The sequence below is a fragment of the Macaca mulatta genome, chromosome 15 (genome assembly GCF_049350105.2).
Source record: "Macaca mulatta isolate MMU2019108-1 chromosome 15, T2T-MMU8v2.0, whole genome shotgun sequence".
NCBI classification, from domain to species: domain Eukaryota; kingdom Metazoa; phylum Chordata; class Mammalia; order Primates; family Cercopithecidae; genus Macaca; species Macaca mulatta.
This window is the reverse complement of record NC_133420.1, coordinates 94310386-94323378: the sequence shown is the minus strand read 5'-3', so window position 1 is coordinate 94323378 and position 12993 is coordinate 94310386. Positions and strand designations below refer to the sequence as shown.

Here is a 12993-nt window from a genome sequence, read left to right as displayed (position 1 = left end):
TTTATTATTCCCACTCTAATCGCTATAGCATTCCTCTCACTGAGTGAAAAATCTTAGGCTATATACAGTTATGCAAAGGACCTAATACTGTAGGCCCCTATGGACTGCTTCAACCATTTGCTGACCCAGTAAAACTTTTCAGTGAACCCTTACGACCCTCAGCGTTTTCTATTACGCTTTATATCATTGGCCTAAACCTGGCCCTTTCTATCGCCCTCCTCTTCTGGACTCCCCTACCTATACCCGATCCCCTAATTAATTTTAATATAGGCCTCCTATTTATTCTAGCCACATCAAGCCTAGCCGTCTATTCCAGTCTATGATCAGGATGAGCATCCAATTCAAATTACATACTAATTGGTACATTACAATGTGGCCCAGACAATTTCATATGAAGTCACCCTAGCCATTATCCTGCTATCAGTACTACTAATAAGTGGCTCATTCAACTTATATGCACTCATCACAACACAAGAATTATTCTGACTGCTCCTACCATCATGACCCTTAGCCATAATATGATTTATTTCCACACAAGCAAAAACTAACCGAACCCCTTTTGATTTGACAGAGAGAGAATTAGAACTAGTTTCAGGCTTCAGTGTCGAATATGCTGCAAGTTCATTTGCCCTCTTCTTTATAGCAGAATATATGAATATTATCGTAATAAATGCCCTACTACTATTTTTCTAGGAGCACTACACACTATGTATTCACCAGAACTAGATACCATAAATTTCATTACAAGACCCTCCTTTTAATTGCCCAGTTTTTATGAATCCGAACAGTATACCTCCAATTCCGCTACAATCAACTTGTATACCTTTTATGAAAAAATTTCCAACCACTTACATTAGCATTCTGCATATGATATGTCTCAATGCCTGTCCTAATTTCCAGCATTCCACCCCAAACATAGGAAATAAGTCTGACAAAAGAATTACTTTGATAGAGTAAACAATAGAGGTTAAAATCCTCTTATTTCTAGAACTATAGGAATTGAACCCATCCCTGAGACTCCAAAATTCTCCGTGCTATGTATTAAACCATATCCTAAAGTAAGTTCAGCTAAATAAGCTATTGGGCCCATACCCCTGAAAATGTTGGTTATACCCTTCCCATACTAATTAATCCATTAGCTCAACTTATTATCTCCCTTACTGTTTTCACAGGAACCCTTATCACAATGCTAATGATGTCTTACCTGAACAGGCCTAGGAATAAATATACTAGTTCTTACCCCAATCTTGATTAAAAAAATAAATCTCCCCTCTACAGAAGCAGCCACCAAATATTTTCTTACACAAGCAACTGCATCTATAATTCTCATTATAGGTATCCATTTCAATAACCTGTCCTCCGGGCAATGGACAATAATAAACACTATTAATCAGTTTTCATCCTTAATAATAACAGCCCTAGTAATAAAACTAGGAAAAGCCCTCTTTCGCTTCTGAGTCCCAGAAGTAACCCAAGGAACTTCTCTAATGTCTGGCACACTTCTCCTCACATGACAAAAACTAGCCCCTATCTTGATTATATTTCAAATTTTCCCATCAATAAACACAACCAGTCTCCTATCTATTACAATACTATCCATTATAGTAAGTGGTTGAGGAGTTAATCAAACACAATTCTGCAAAATCTTGGCCTACTCCTCAAGTACTCATATAGGTTGAATGACCCCAGTACTAACTTATAATCCAAACATTACCATTATAAATCTGATTTATTTACCTTATTTTAACAATTACCACATTTCTAGCACTTAGCCTAAGTATAAGCACTACAACCCTGTCACTGTCTCACACTTGAAACAAATTAACATGATTAACACCTATAGTTTCACTAATTCTACTATCCCTAGGAGGTTTACCTCCATTAACAGGATTTCTGCCTAAATGAGTCATCATTCAAGAATTTTCAAAAAACAATAGTCTTATTACGCCAACCATTATAGCTATCATAACACGACTCAACCTGTACTTTTATATACGCCTAATTTACTCCATCTCAGTGACAGTATTCCCCACATCCAGTAATACGAAAATAAAATGACAATTCAAAAACACAAAACCCATATTACGCCTCCCTCCACTTATTTCTTCTACCTTCCTCTTACCCATCTCTCCACTGATTCTAGTTATAACTTAGAAGTTTAGGTTAAATAAGACCAGGGACCTTCAAAGCCCTTAGTAAGTGAATTATACTTAATTTCTGTAACAAACCCAAGGATTGCAAAACTCTATTCTGCATCAGTTGAACGCAAATCAACCACTTTAATTAAGCTAAGCCCTTGCTAGATTGGTGGAATTCAAACCTACAAAAATTTAGTTAACAGCTAAATACCCTAATCAGCTAGCTTCAATCTACTTCTCCCTCCAAGTGGGGGGAGGGTGGTAGGTGGGAGAAGCCCCGGCAGGATTGAAGCTGCTCCTTTGAATTTGCAATTCAACATAAAAAATTATCTCAAGGCTGCTAAGAAGAGGTCTTGACCTCTGTCTTTAGATTTACAGTCTAATGCTTACTCAGCCATTTTACCCTTTTTTCCACTTATGTTCATCAATTGTTGATTGTTTTCAACCAACCACAAAGATACCAGAACACTATTCGGTGCATGAGCAGGGATAGTAGGTACCACCTTAAGCCTTCTAATTCAAGCAGAATTAGGTCAGCCAGGAACTCTGCTAGGAGATGCCAGATCTATAATGTTATTGTTACTGCCCATGCATTCATCATAATCTTCTTTATGGTCATACCAATTATAATTGGGGGTTTGGGCAACTGACTAGTCCCTCTGATAATTGGTGCCCCCGATATGGCATTTCCACGGATAAATAATATGAGCTTCTGACTTTTCCCCCACTCTTTCCTACTCCTGTTGCATCCTCAATAGTAGAAGCCGGCACTGGAACCAGCTGAACAGTTTATCCCCCTTTAGCAGGAAACCTAACACATGCAAGATCCTTTGTGGATCTTACCATCTTCTCACTTCACTTGGCAAGTATTCTATTTTAGGAGCCATTAACTTTATTACTACAATTATTAACATAAAGCCCCAGCCATATCCCAATATCAAACACCCCTTTCCGTCTGACCAGTCCTCATTACAGCAGTACTTCTACTCCTTTCTCTCCCAGTCCTAGCCGCTGGCATTACCATACTATTAACTGACCGTAACCTCAACACTACTTTTTGACCCTGCTGGTGGGGGTGATCCTATCGTGTATCAACATTTATTCTGATTCTTTAGTCACCCTGAAGTTTGTTTCCTTATTCTATCAGTATTTGGGATGATCTCCCATATCGTGATGTATTGCTCTGGATAAAAGGAGCCATTTGGGTATATGGGCATAGTATGAGCCATAATATCTATTGGCTTCTTAGGGTTTATCGTATGAGCACACCATATATTTACAGTAGGATCAGACGTAGACACATGAGCATACTTCACCTCTGCTACCATAATTATTGCTATCCCTACTGGTGTCAAGGTCTTTAGCTGATTAGCTACACTGCACAGCAGTAGCATCAAATGATCTCCTGCAATGTTCTGAACCCTAGGATTCATCTTCCTTTTCACAGTAGGAGGTCTCACTGGCATTGTACTAGCTAATTCATCACTAGATATTATTTTACACGATACACACTATGTTGTAGCTCATTTCCACTACATCCTATCAACAGGAGCGGTGTTCGCCATCATAGGAGGCTTTAACCACTGGTTCCCCCTATTCTCAGGTTATACGCTTAATCGGACCTACACTAAAATTCAGTTCACCATTATATTCATAGGTGTTAATTTAACCTTTTTCCCACAGCACTTCCTTGGCCTATCCAGTATGCCTCAACGTTATTCCCATCATCCTGATGCGTATACTGCATGAAATATTATCTCATTCTTAGGCTCATTTATCTCATTAACAGCAGTTATGCTAACAATTTTTATAATCTGAGAAGCCTTTGTTTCTAAAAGAAAAACTATAACAACTGAACAACCATCTACTAATTTAGAGTGACTTTACGGCTGTCCACCATCTTACCACACATTTGAAGAGCCAACCTACATTAAATCTTTAAATGAAAAAGGAAGGAATTGAACCTTCAGAAACTGGTTTCAAGCCAATCAATAACCTCTATGACTTTCTCGATAAGATATTAGTAAACTCATTACATAACTTTGTCAAAGTTAAGTTATAGGCTAAATCCTATATGTCTTAATGGCTCATCCAGTTCAATTAGGCCTTCAAGATGCTACATCCCCTATCATAAAAGAACCACTCACTTTCCATGACCACGTTCTTATAATTATTTTCCTAATTAGTTCCCTGGTTCTATACATTATTTCTCTAATACAACAAAATTAACTCATATTAGCACCACAGATGCCCAAGAAATCGAGACTGTCGGAACTATTTTACCTGCCATTGTCTTAATTTTAAGCCCTTCCATCCCTACGTATTCTATATAAAACAGATGAAGTTAATAATCCTTCTCTTACCGTCAAAGCCATTGGTCATCAATGATATTGAAGCTATGAATATATAGACTGTGAAGAATTAAGCTTCAATTCTTTTTATTTCTTTTTTTGAGATGGAGTCTTGCTCTGTCACCCAGGCTGGAGTGCAGTGGCGTGATTTCGGTTCACTGCAAGCTCTGCCTCCCGGGTTCACACCATTCTCCTGCCTCAGCCCTCTGAGTAGCTGGGACTACAGGCACCCACCACCACGCCTGGCTAATTTTTTTGTATTTTTAGTAGAGAAGGGATTTCACCGTGTTAGCCAGGATGGTCTCCATCTCCTGACCTCGTGATCCGACTGCCTCGGCCTCCCAAAGTGCTGGGATTACAGGCATGAGCCACGGCACCTGGCCTAAGCTTCAGTTCTTATATAACCCCAACACCAGACTTAAAGCCAGGAGAACTTTGAGGAGTCGAAGTTGATAACTGAACAATTCTCCCAGCAGAAATACCCATCCATACGTTAATCCTGTCTGAAAACATCCTGCACTCGTATCCCCTCATTAGGCCTCAAAACAGATGCAATCCCCAGATGCTTAAATCAAACTACCTTAACCACTACATGACCAGGTCTTTACTATGGACAGTGCTCAGAAATTTGTGAATCTAACCAGTTTTATATTAATGTCGTAGAACTAATCCCCTTAAAATATTTCAACACCTGATCCACATCCACATTGTAATATCACTGTAAAGCTATTCAATATTAACCTTTTAAGTTAAAGATTGAGGGGGTCTACACCTTTCTGCAGTGAATGCCTCAACTAGATACTTCCACATGATCCATTATTATCCTGTCAATAATCATAACTTTATTCTCCATTATTCAGTTAAAATTAAATTACACTTATATTATCCCTACACCAAAAATAATCAAAACAAAAACACAAGGCTCCCTGAGAATTAAAATGAACAAAATCTATTCACCTCTTTTGCTACCCCTACAATTCTAGGCCTACTCGCAGTAGTATTAATCATTCTATTTCCCACTATTTCCAACCTCCAGTCATCAAATTAGTAACCGATTATTTTCTATTCAACAATAATAATCCAACCTGCAATAAAACAGATTAATAATTACCTATAACATTAAAGGACGAACCTGATCCCTTATAATAATATCCCTAATTATCTTCACTGCCTCAACGAACCTCCTTGGGCTTCTACCCCATTCATTTACACCAAGTATCCAATTATCAATAAACCTAGGTTTAGCAATCCCCTTGTGAGCAGGCGCAGTAATTACAGGCTTCCGCTTTAAAATGAAAACCTCCTTGGCTCACTTTTTACCACAAGGCACACCTATGCCACTTATCACTATATTAGTAATCATTGAAACCATTAGCCTATTTACTCAACCAATAGCATTAGCTGTGCGATTAATAGCCAACATTACAGCTGGTCATCTAGCAACACATTTAATTGCAGGAGCCACACTAGTACTATTAACTAGTAGTTTTCTCACAGCTTCAGTTGCTTTCATTATTCTAATCCTACTGACTATTCTCAAATTCGCCGTAGACCTTATTTAGGCTTATGTCTTCACACTACTAGTAAGCCTTTATCTATATGACAACACATAATGACCTACCAAACACATGCTTGCCATATGGTCAAACCCAGCCCCTGACCACTAACAGAAGCTCTCTCAGCTCTACTAACAACATCTGGCCTGGCCATGTGATTTCATTTTAATTCTACTACTCTTTTAACCCTAGGCTTATTAATCAACACACTAACTGTATACCAATGATGATGTAATATTATCCGAGAAAGTAAATTTCAAGGCCACCATATAACAGTTGTCCAAAAAGGCCTCCAATATGGAATAATTCTATTTATTATCTCAGAAGTTTCTTCTTTGCTGGTTTCTTCTGGGCATTCTATCACTCTGGTCTAGCCCTAATGCCAGAATTAGGAGGACAGTGACCCCCAACAGGCATTTTTCCCCTCAACCCCTTAGCAGTACCCCTCTTGAATACATCTGTATTACTTGCATCAGGAGTTTCAGTTACTTGGGCTCATCACAGCCTGATAGAAGGTAATCGAAAGCAAATAATTCTAGCACTATCCATCAGAATTACCTTAGGTATTTACTTCACCCTCCTACAAATCTCAGAATACTTTGAGGCCGCTTTTACTATCTCTGATGGGATCTACGGCTCAACAATCTTTTTAGCCACAGGCTTTCATGGATTTCATGTTATTACTGGATCAACATTTCTCACTATCTGCTTCCTCCACCAATTAAAATATCACTTTACGAGATGGCCGAGGAAGAGCTCCGGTCTACAGCTCCCAGCATGATCGATACAGAAGACGGTGATTTCTGCATTTCCAACTGAGGTACCTGGTTCATCTCATTGGGACTGGTTGGACAGTGGGTGCAGCCCACGGAGGGCGAGCTGAAGCAGGGCAGGACATCACCTCATCTGGGAAGCACAAGGGGCTGGGGGATTTCCCTTTCCTAGCCAAGAGAAGCCATGACAGACTGTACCTGGAAAATCGGGACACTCTCGCCCAAATACTGTGCTTTTCCAACGGTCTTAGCAAACGGCACACCAGGAGATTATATCCCATGCCTGGCTTCGTAGGTCCTATGCCCATAGAGCCTTGCTCACTGCTAGTGCAGCAGTCTGAGATTGACCCTCGAGGCAGCAGCCTGGCAGGGGGAGGGGCATCTGCCATTGCTGAGGCTTGAGTAGGTAAACAAAGTGGCCAGGGAAGTTCGAACTGGGTGGAGCCCACCACAGCTCTGCAAGGCCTGCTGCCTTTGTAGACCCCACCTCTGGGGACAGGGCATAGCTGAAAAAAAGGCAGCAGAAACTTCTGCAGACTTAAATGTCCCTGTCTGACAGCTCTGAAGAGAGCAGTGGTTCTCCCAGCATGGTGTTTGATCTCTGAGAATGGACAGACTGCCTCCTAAAGTGGGTCCCTGATGCTTGTATAGCCTAACTGGGAGACACTTCCTGGTAGGGGCCGACTGACACCTCATACAGGTATGTGCCTCTCTGGGATGAAGCTTTCAGAGGAAGGATCAGCCAGCAATATTGGCTGTTCTGCAACATTTGCTGTTCTGCAGCCTCCACTGCTGTTACCCAGGCAAACAGGATCTGGAGTGGACCTCCAGCAAACTCCAACAGACCTGCAGCTGAGGGACCTGACTGTTAGAAGGAAAACTAACAGAAAGGAATAGCATCAACATCAACAAAAAGGACATCCACACCAAAACCCCATCTGTAGGTTGCCAGCACCAACGACCAAAAGTAGATAAAACCACAAAGATGGGGAAAAACCAGAGCAGAAAAGCTGAAAATTCTAAAAACCAGAGGGCCTTTTGTCCTCCAAATGATCGCAGCTCCTTGCCAGCAACAGAACAAAGCTGGACAGGGAATGACTTTGACGAGCTGACAAAAGTAGGCTTCAGAAGGTCGGTAATAACAAACTTCTCCAAGCTAAAGGAGGATGTTCAAACCCATCACAAGGAAGCTAAAAACCTTGAAAAATGATTAGACGAATGGCTAACTAGAATAAACAGTGTAGAGAAGACCTTAAATGGCCTGATGGAGCTGAAAACCATGGCACGAGAACTACGTGACACATGCACAAACTTCAATAGCTGACTTGATCAAGTGGAAGAAAGGGTATCTGTGATTGAAGATCAAATTAATGAAATAAAGTGAGAGGAGAAGTTTAGAGAAAAAAGAGTATAAAGAAATGAACAAAGCCTACAAGAAATATGGGACTATGTGAAAAGACCAAATCTACATTTGACTGGTGTACCTGAAAGTGATGGGGAGAATGGAACCAAGTTGGAAAACAATGCAGAATATTATCCAGGAGAACTTCCCCAACCTAGCAAGGCAGGCCAATATTCAAATTCAGGAAATACAGAGACCACCACAAAGATACTCCTCAAGAAGAGCAACCCCAAGACATATAATTGTCAGATTCACCAAGGTTGAAATGAAGGAAAAAATGTTAAGGGCAGCCAGTGAGAAAGGTCGGGTTACCCACAAAGGAAAGCCCGTCAGACTAACAGCGGATCTCTCAGCAGAAACTCTACAAGTCAGAAGAGAGGGAGGGCCAATATTCAACATTCTTAAAGAATTTCCAACCATCAAATAGAATTTTCAATAATCAGAATCTCATATCCAGCCAAGCTAAGCTTCATAAGTGAAGGAGAAACAAAATCCTTTACAGACAAGCAAATGCTGAGATATTTTGTCACTACCAGGCCTGCCTTACAGGAGCTCCTGAAGGAAGCATTAAACATGGAAAGGACCAACCAGTACCAGCCACTGCAAAAACATGCCAAATTGTAAAGACCATCGATGCTAGGAAGAAACTGTATCAATTAATGGGCAAAATAAACAGATAACATCATAAAGACAGGATCAACTTCACACATAACAATATTAACCTTAAATGTAAATGGACTGACTGCCCAAATTGAAAGACACAGACAGGCAAATTGGATAAAGAGTCAAGACCCACCAGTGTGCTGTATTCAGGAGACACATCTCATGTGCAGAGACACACACAGGCTCAAAATAAAGGGATGGAGGAAGATCTACCAAGCATATGGAAAGCAAAAAAAGCAAAGGTTGCAATCCTAGTCTCTGATAAAACAGACTTTAAACCAACAAAGATCAAAAGAGACAAGGCCATTACATAATGGTAAAAGGATCAGTTGAGCAAGAAGAGCTAACTATCCTAAATGTATATGCTTCCAATACAGGAGCACCCAGATTCATAAAGCAAGTCCTTAAAGACCTACAAAGAGACTTAGACTCCCACACAATAATAATGGGAGACTTTAACACCTCTCTGTCAATATTAGACAGATCAATGAGACAGAAGGTTAACAAGGATATCCAGGACTTGAACTCAGCTCTGCACCAAGTGAACCTAATAGACATCTACAGAACTCTCCACCCCAAATCAACAGAATATACATTCTTCTCAGCACCACATTGCACTTATTCCAAAATCAACCACATAATTGGAAGTAAAGCACTTCTCACCAAATGTAAGAGAACAGAAATCACAACAAACTGTCCCTCAGACCACAGTGCAATCAAATTAGAACTCAGGACTAAGAAACTCACTCAAAACTGCACAACTTCATGGAAATTGAACAACCTGCTCCTGAATGACTACTGGGTAAATAAGAAATGAAGGCAGATATAAAGATGTTCTTTGAAATCAATGAGAGCAAAGACACAACACACCAGAATCTCTGGGACACATTTAAAGCAGTGTGTAGAGGGAAATTTATAGCACTAAATGCCCACAAGAGAAAGCAGGAAAGATCTAAAATTGACATCCTAACATCACAAGTAAAAGAACTAGAGAAGCAAGAGCAAACACATTCAAAACCTAGCAGAAGGCAAGAAATAACTAAGATCAAAGCAGAACTGAAGGAGATAGAGGCACAAAAACCCTTCAAAAAATCAGTGAATCCAGGAGCTGGTTTTTGGAAAAAATCAACAAAATAATACACTGCTAGCAAGACTAATAAAGAAGAAAAGAGAGAAGAATCAAATAGACTAAATAAAAAATGGTAACGGGGATATCACCACTGATTCCACAGAAATACGAACTACCATCAGAGAATACTATAAACACCTCTATGCAAATAAACTAGAAAATCCAGAATAAATGGATAAATTCCTGGACACATACACCCTTCCAAGACTAAACCAGGAAGAAGTCAAATCCCTGACTAGACCAGTAACAACTTCTGAAATTGATGCAGTAATTAATAGCCTGCCACCCAAAAAAAGTCCAGGACCAGAGGATTCACAGCCGAATTCTACTAGAGGTACAAAGAGGAGCTGGTACCATTCCCTCTGAAACTATTCCAATCAATGGAAAAAGAGAAAATCCTCCCTAACTCATTTTATGAGGCCAGCATCATCCTGATACCAAAGCCTGGCAGACACACAACAAAAAGAGAGAATTTTAGACCAATATCCCTGATGAGCATCGATGCAAAAATCCTCAATAAAATACTGGCAAACCAAATCCAGCAGCATATCCGAAAGCTTATCAACCACGATCAAGTTGGCTTCATCCCTAGGATACAAGGCTGGTTGATCATTCGCAAATCAATGAATGTAATCCATCACATAAACAGAACCAATGACAAAAACAACATGATTATCTCAATAGATGCACAAAAGGCCTTTGACAAAATTCTACAGCCCTTCATACTAAAAACTCTCAATAAACTAGGTACTGATGCAACGTATCTCAAAATAATGAGAACTGTTTATGACAAACTCACAACCAATATCATACTGAATGGGCAAAAACTGGAAGCATTCCCTTTGAAAACTGGCACAAGACAGGGATGTCCTCTCTCACCACTCCTATTCAATGTAGTGTTGGAAGTTCTGTCCAGGGCAGGCAGGCAAGAGAAAGAAATAAAGGGTATTCAATTAGGAAAAGAGGAAGTAAAATTGTCCCTGTTTGCAGATGACATGACTGTGTATTTAGAAAACTCCATCACCTCAGTCCAAAATCTCCTTAAGCTAATAAGCAACTTCAGCAAAGTCTCAGGATACAAAATCAATGTGCAAAAGTCACAGGCATTCCTATACACCAATAACAGACAAACAGAGAGCCAAATCATGAGTGAACTTCCATTAACAATTGCTACAAAGAGAATAAAATACCTACGAATCCAACTTACAAGGGATGTGAAGGACCTCTTCAAGGAGAACTACAAACCACTGCTCAATGAAATAAAAGAGGACACAAACAAATGGAAGAACATTCGATGCTCATGGATAGGAATAATCAATATCGTCAAAATAGCCATACTGCCCAATGTAATTTATAGATTCAGTGCCATCCCTATCAAACTACCAATGACTTTCTTCACAGAATTTGAAAAACACTACTTTAAAGTTCATATGGAACCAAAAAAGAGCCCACATTGCCAAGACAATCCTAAGCCAAAAGAACAGAGCTGGAGGCAAACTATACTACAAGGTTACAGTAACCAAAACAGCGTGGTACTGCTACCCAAGCAGAGAGATAGACCAATGGAACGGAACAGAGGCCTCAGGAATAACACCACACATCTACAACCATCTGATCTTTGACAAACCTGACAAAAACAGGCAATGGGGAAAGGATTCCCTATTTAATAAACGATGCTGGGAAAACTGGCTAGCCATATGTAGAAAGCTGAAACTGGATCCCTTCCTTACTCCTTATACAAAAATTAATTCAAGATGGATTAAAGACTTAAATGTTAGACCTAAAACCATAAAAACCCCAGAAGAAAACCTAGGCAATACCATTCAGGACATAGGTATAGGCAAGGATTTCATGACTAAAACACCAAAAACAATGGCAACAAAAGCCAAAATAGACAGATGGGATCTAATTAAACTAAAGAGCGTCTGCACAGCAAAAGAAACTACCATCAGAGTGAATAGGCAACCTACAGAATGGGAGAAAATGTTTGCAATCTACCCATCAGACAAAGGGCTAATATCCAAAATCTACAAAGAACTTAAACAAATTTACAAGAGAAAAACCCCATCAAAAAGTGAGCAAAGGATATGAACAGATACTTCTCAGAAGAAGACATTTATGCAGCCAACAGACACATGAAAAAAATGCTCATCACCACTGGTTATCAGAGAAATGGAAATCAAAACCACAGTGAGATACCATCTCACACCAGTTAGAATGGTGATCATTAAAAAGGCAGGAAACAACAGATGCTGGAGAGGATATGGAGAAATAGGAACACGTTACACTGTTGGTGGGAGTGTAAACTAGTTCAACCATTGTGGAAGACAGTGTGGTGATTCCTCAAGGATCTAGAACTAGAAATACCATCTGACCCAGTGATCCCATTATTGTGTATACACCCGAAGGATTATAAATCATGCTGCTATAAAGACATATGCACATGTATGTTTATTGCAGCACTATTCACAATAGCAGAAACTTGGAACCAACCCAAATATCCATCAGTGATAGACTGGATAAGAAAATGTGGAACAAAAATACCATGGAATACTATGCAGCCATAAAAAGGGTGAGTTCATGTCCTTTGCAGGGACGTTGATGAAGCTGGAAACCATCATTCTCAGCAAACTATCATAAGGACAGAAAACCAAACACTTCATGTTCTCACTCATAGGTGGGAATTGAACAATGAGAATACTTGGACACATGGCAGGGAATATCACACAAAGGGGCCTGTCGTGGAATGGGGCCAGGGGGAGGTATAGCATTAGGAGAAATACATAATGTAAATGAGTTAATGGGTGCAGCAAATCAACATGGCACATGTATATCTATGTAACAAACCTGCACATTGTGCACATGTACCCTAGAACTTACAGTATTTTATTTAATATATATATATAAATAAACTTTACATCCAACCACCACTTTGGCTTTGAAGCCACTGCCTGATATTGGCACTTCGTAGATGTAGTGTG

At 39.8% G+C, this 12993-nt stretch overlaps 1 protein-coding gene and 1 pseudogene across 9 annotated transcripts in view; both read left to right on the top strand.

The window, feature by feature from the left end:
• The window catches only part of JAK2 (Janus kinase 2), a 155738-nt gene that overhangs the window by 115426 nt on the left and 27319 nt on the right, over positions 1-12993 (top strand).
• Positions 5954-12584, top strand: LOC144334704 (cytochrome c oxidase subunit 3 pseudogene; annotated as a pseudogene). Its single transcript, XR_013404852.1, has 2 exons — positions 5954-6865; positions 12473-12584. The product of XR_013404852.1 is annotated as a cytochrome c oxidase subunit 3 pseudogene (transcript).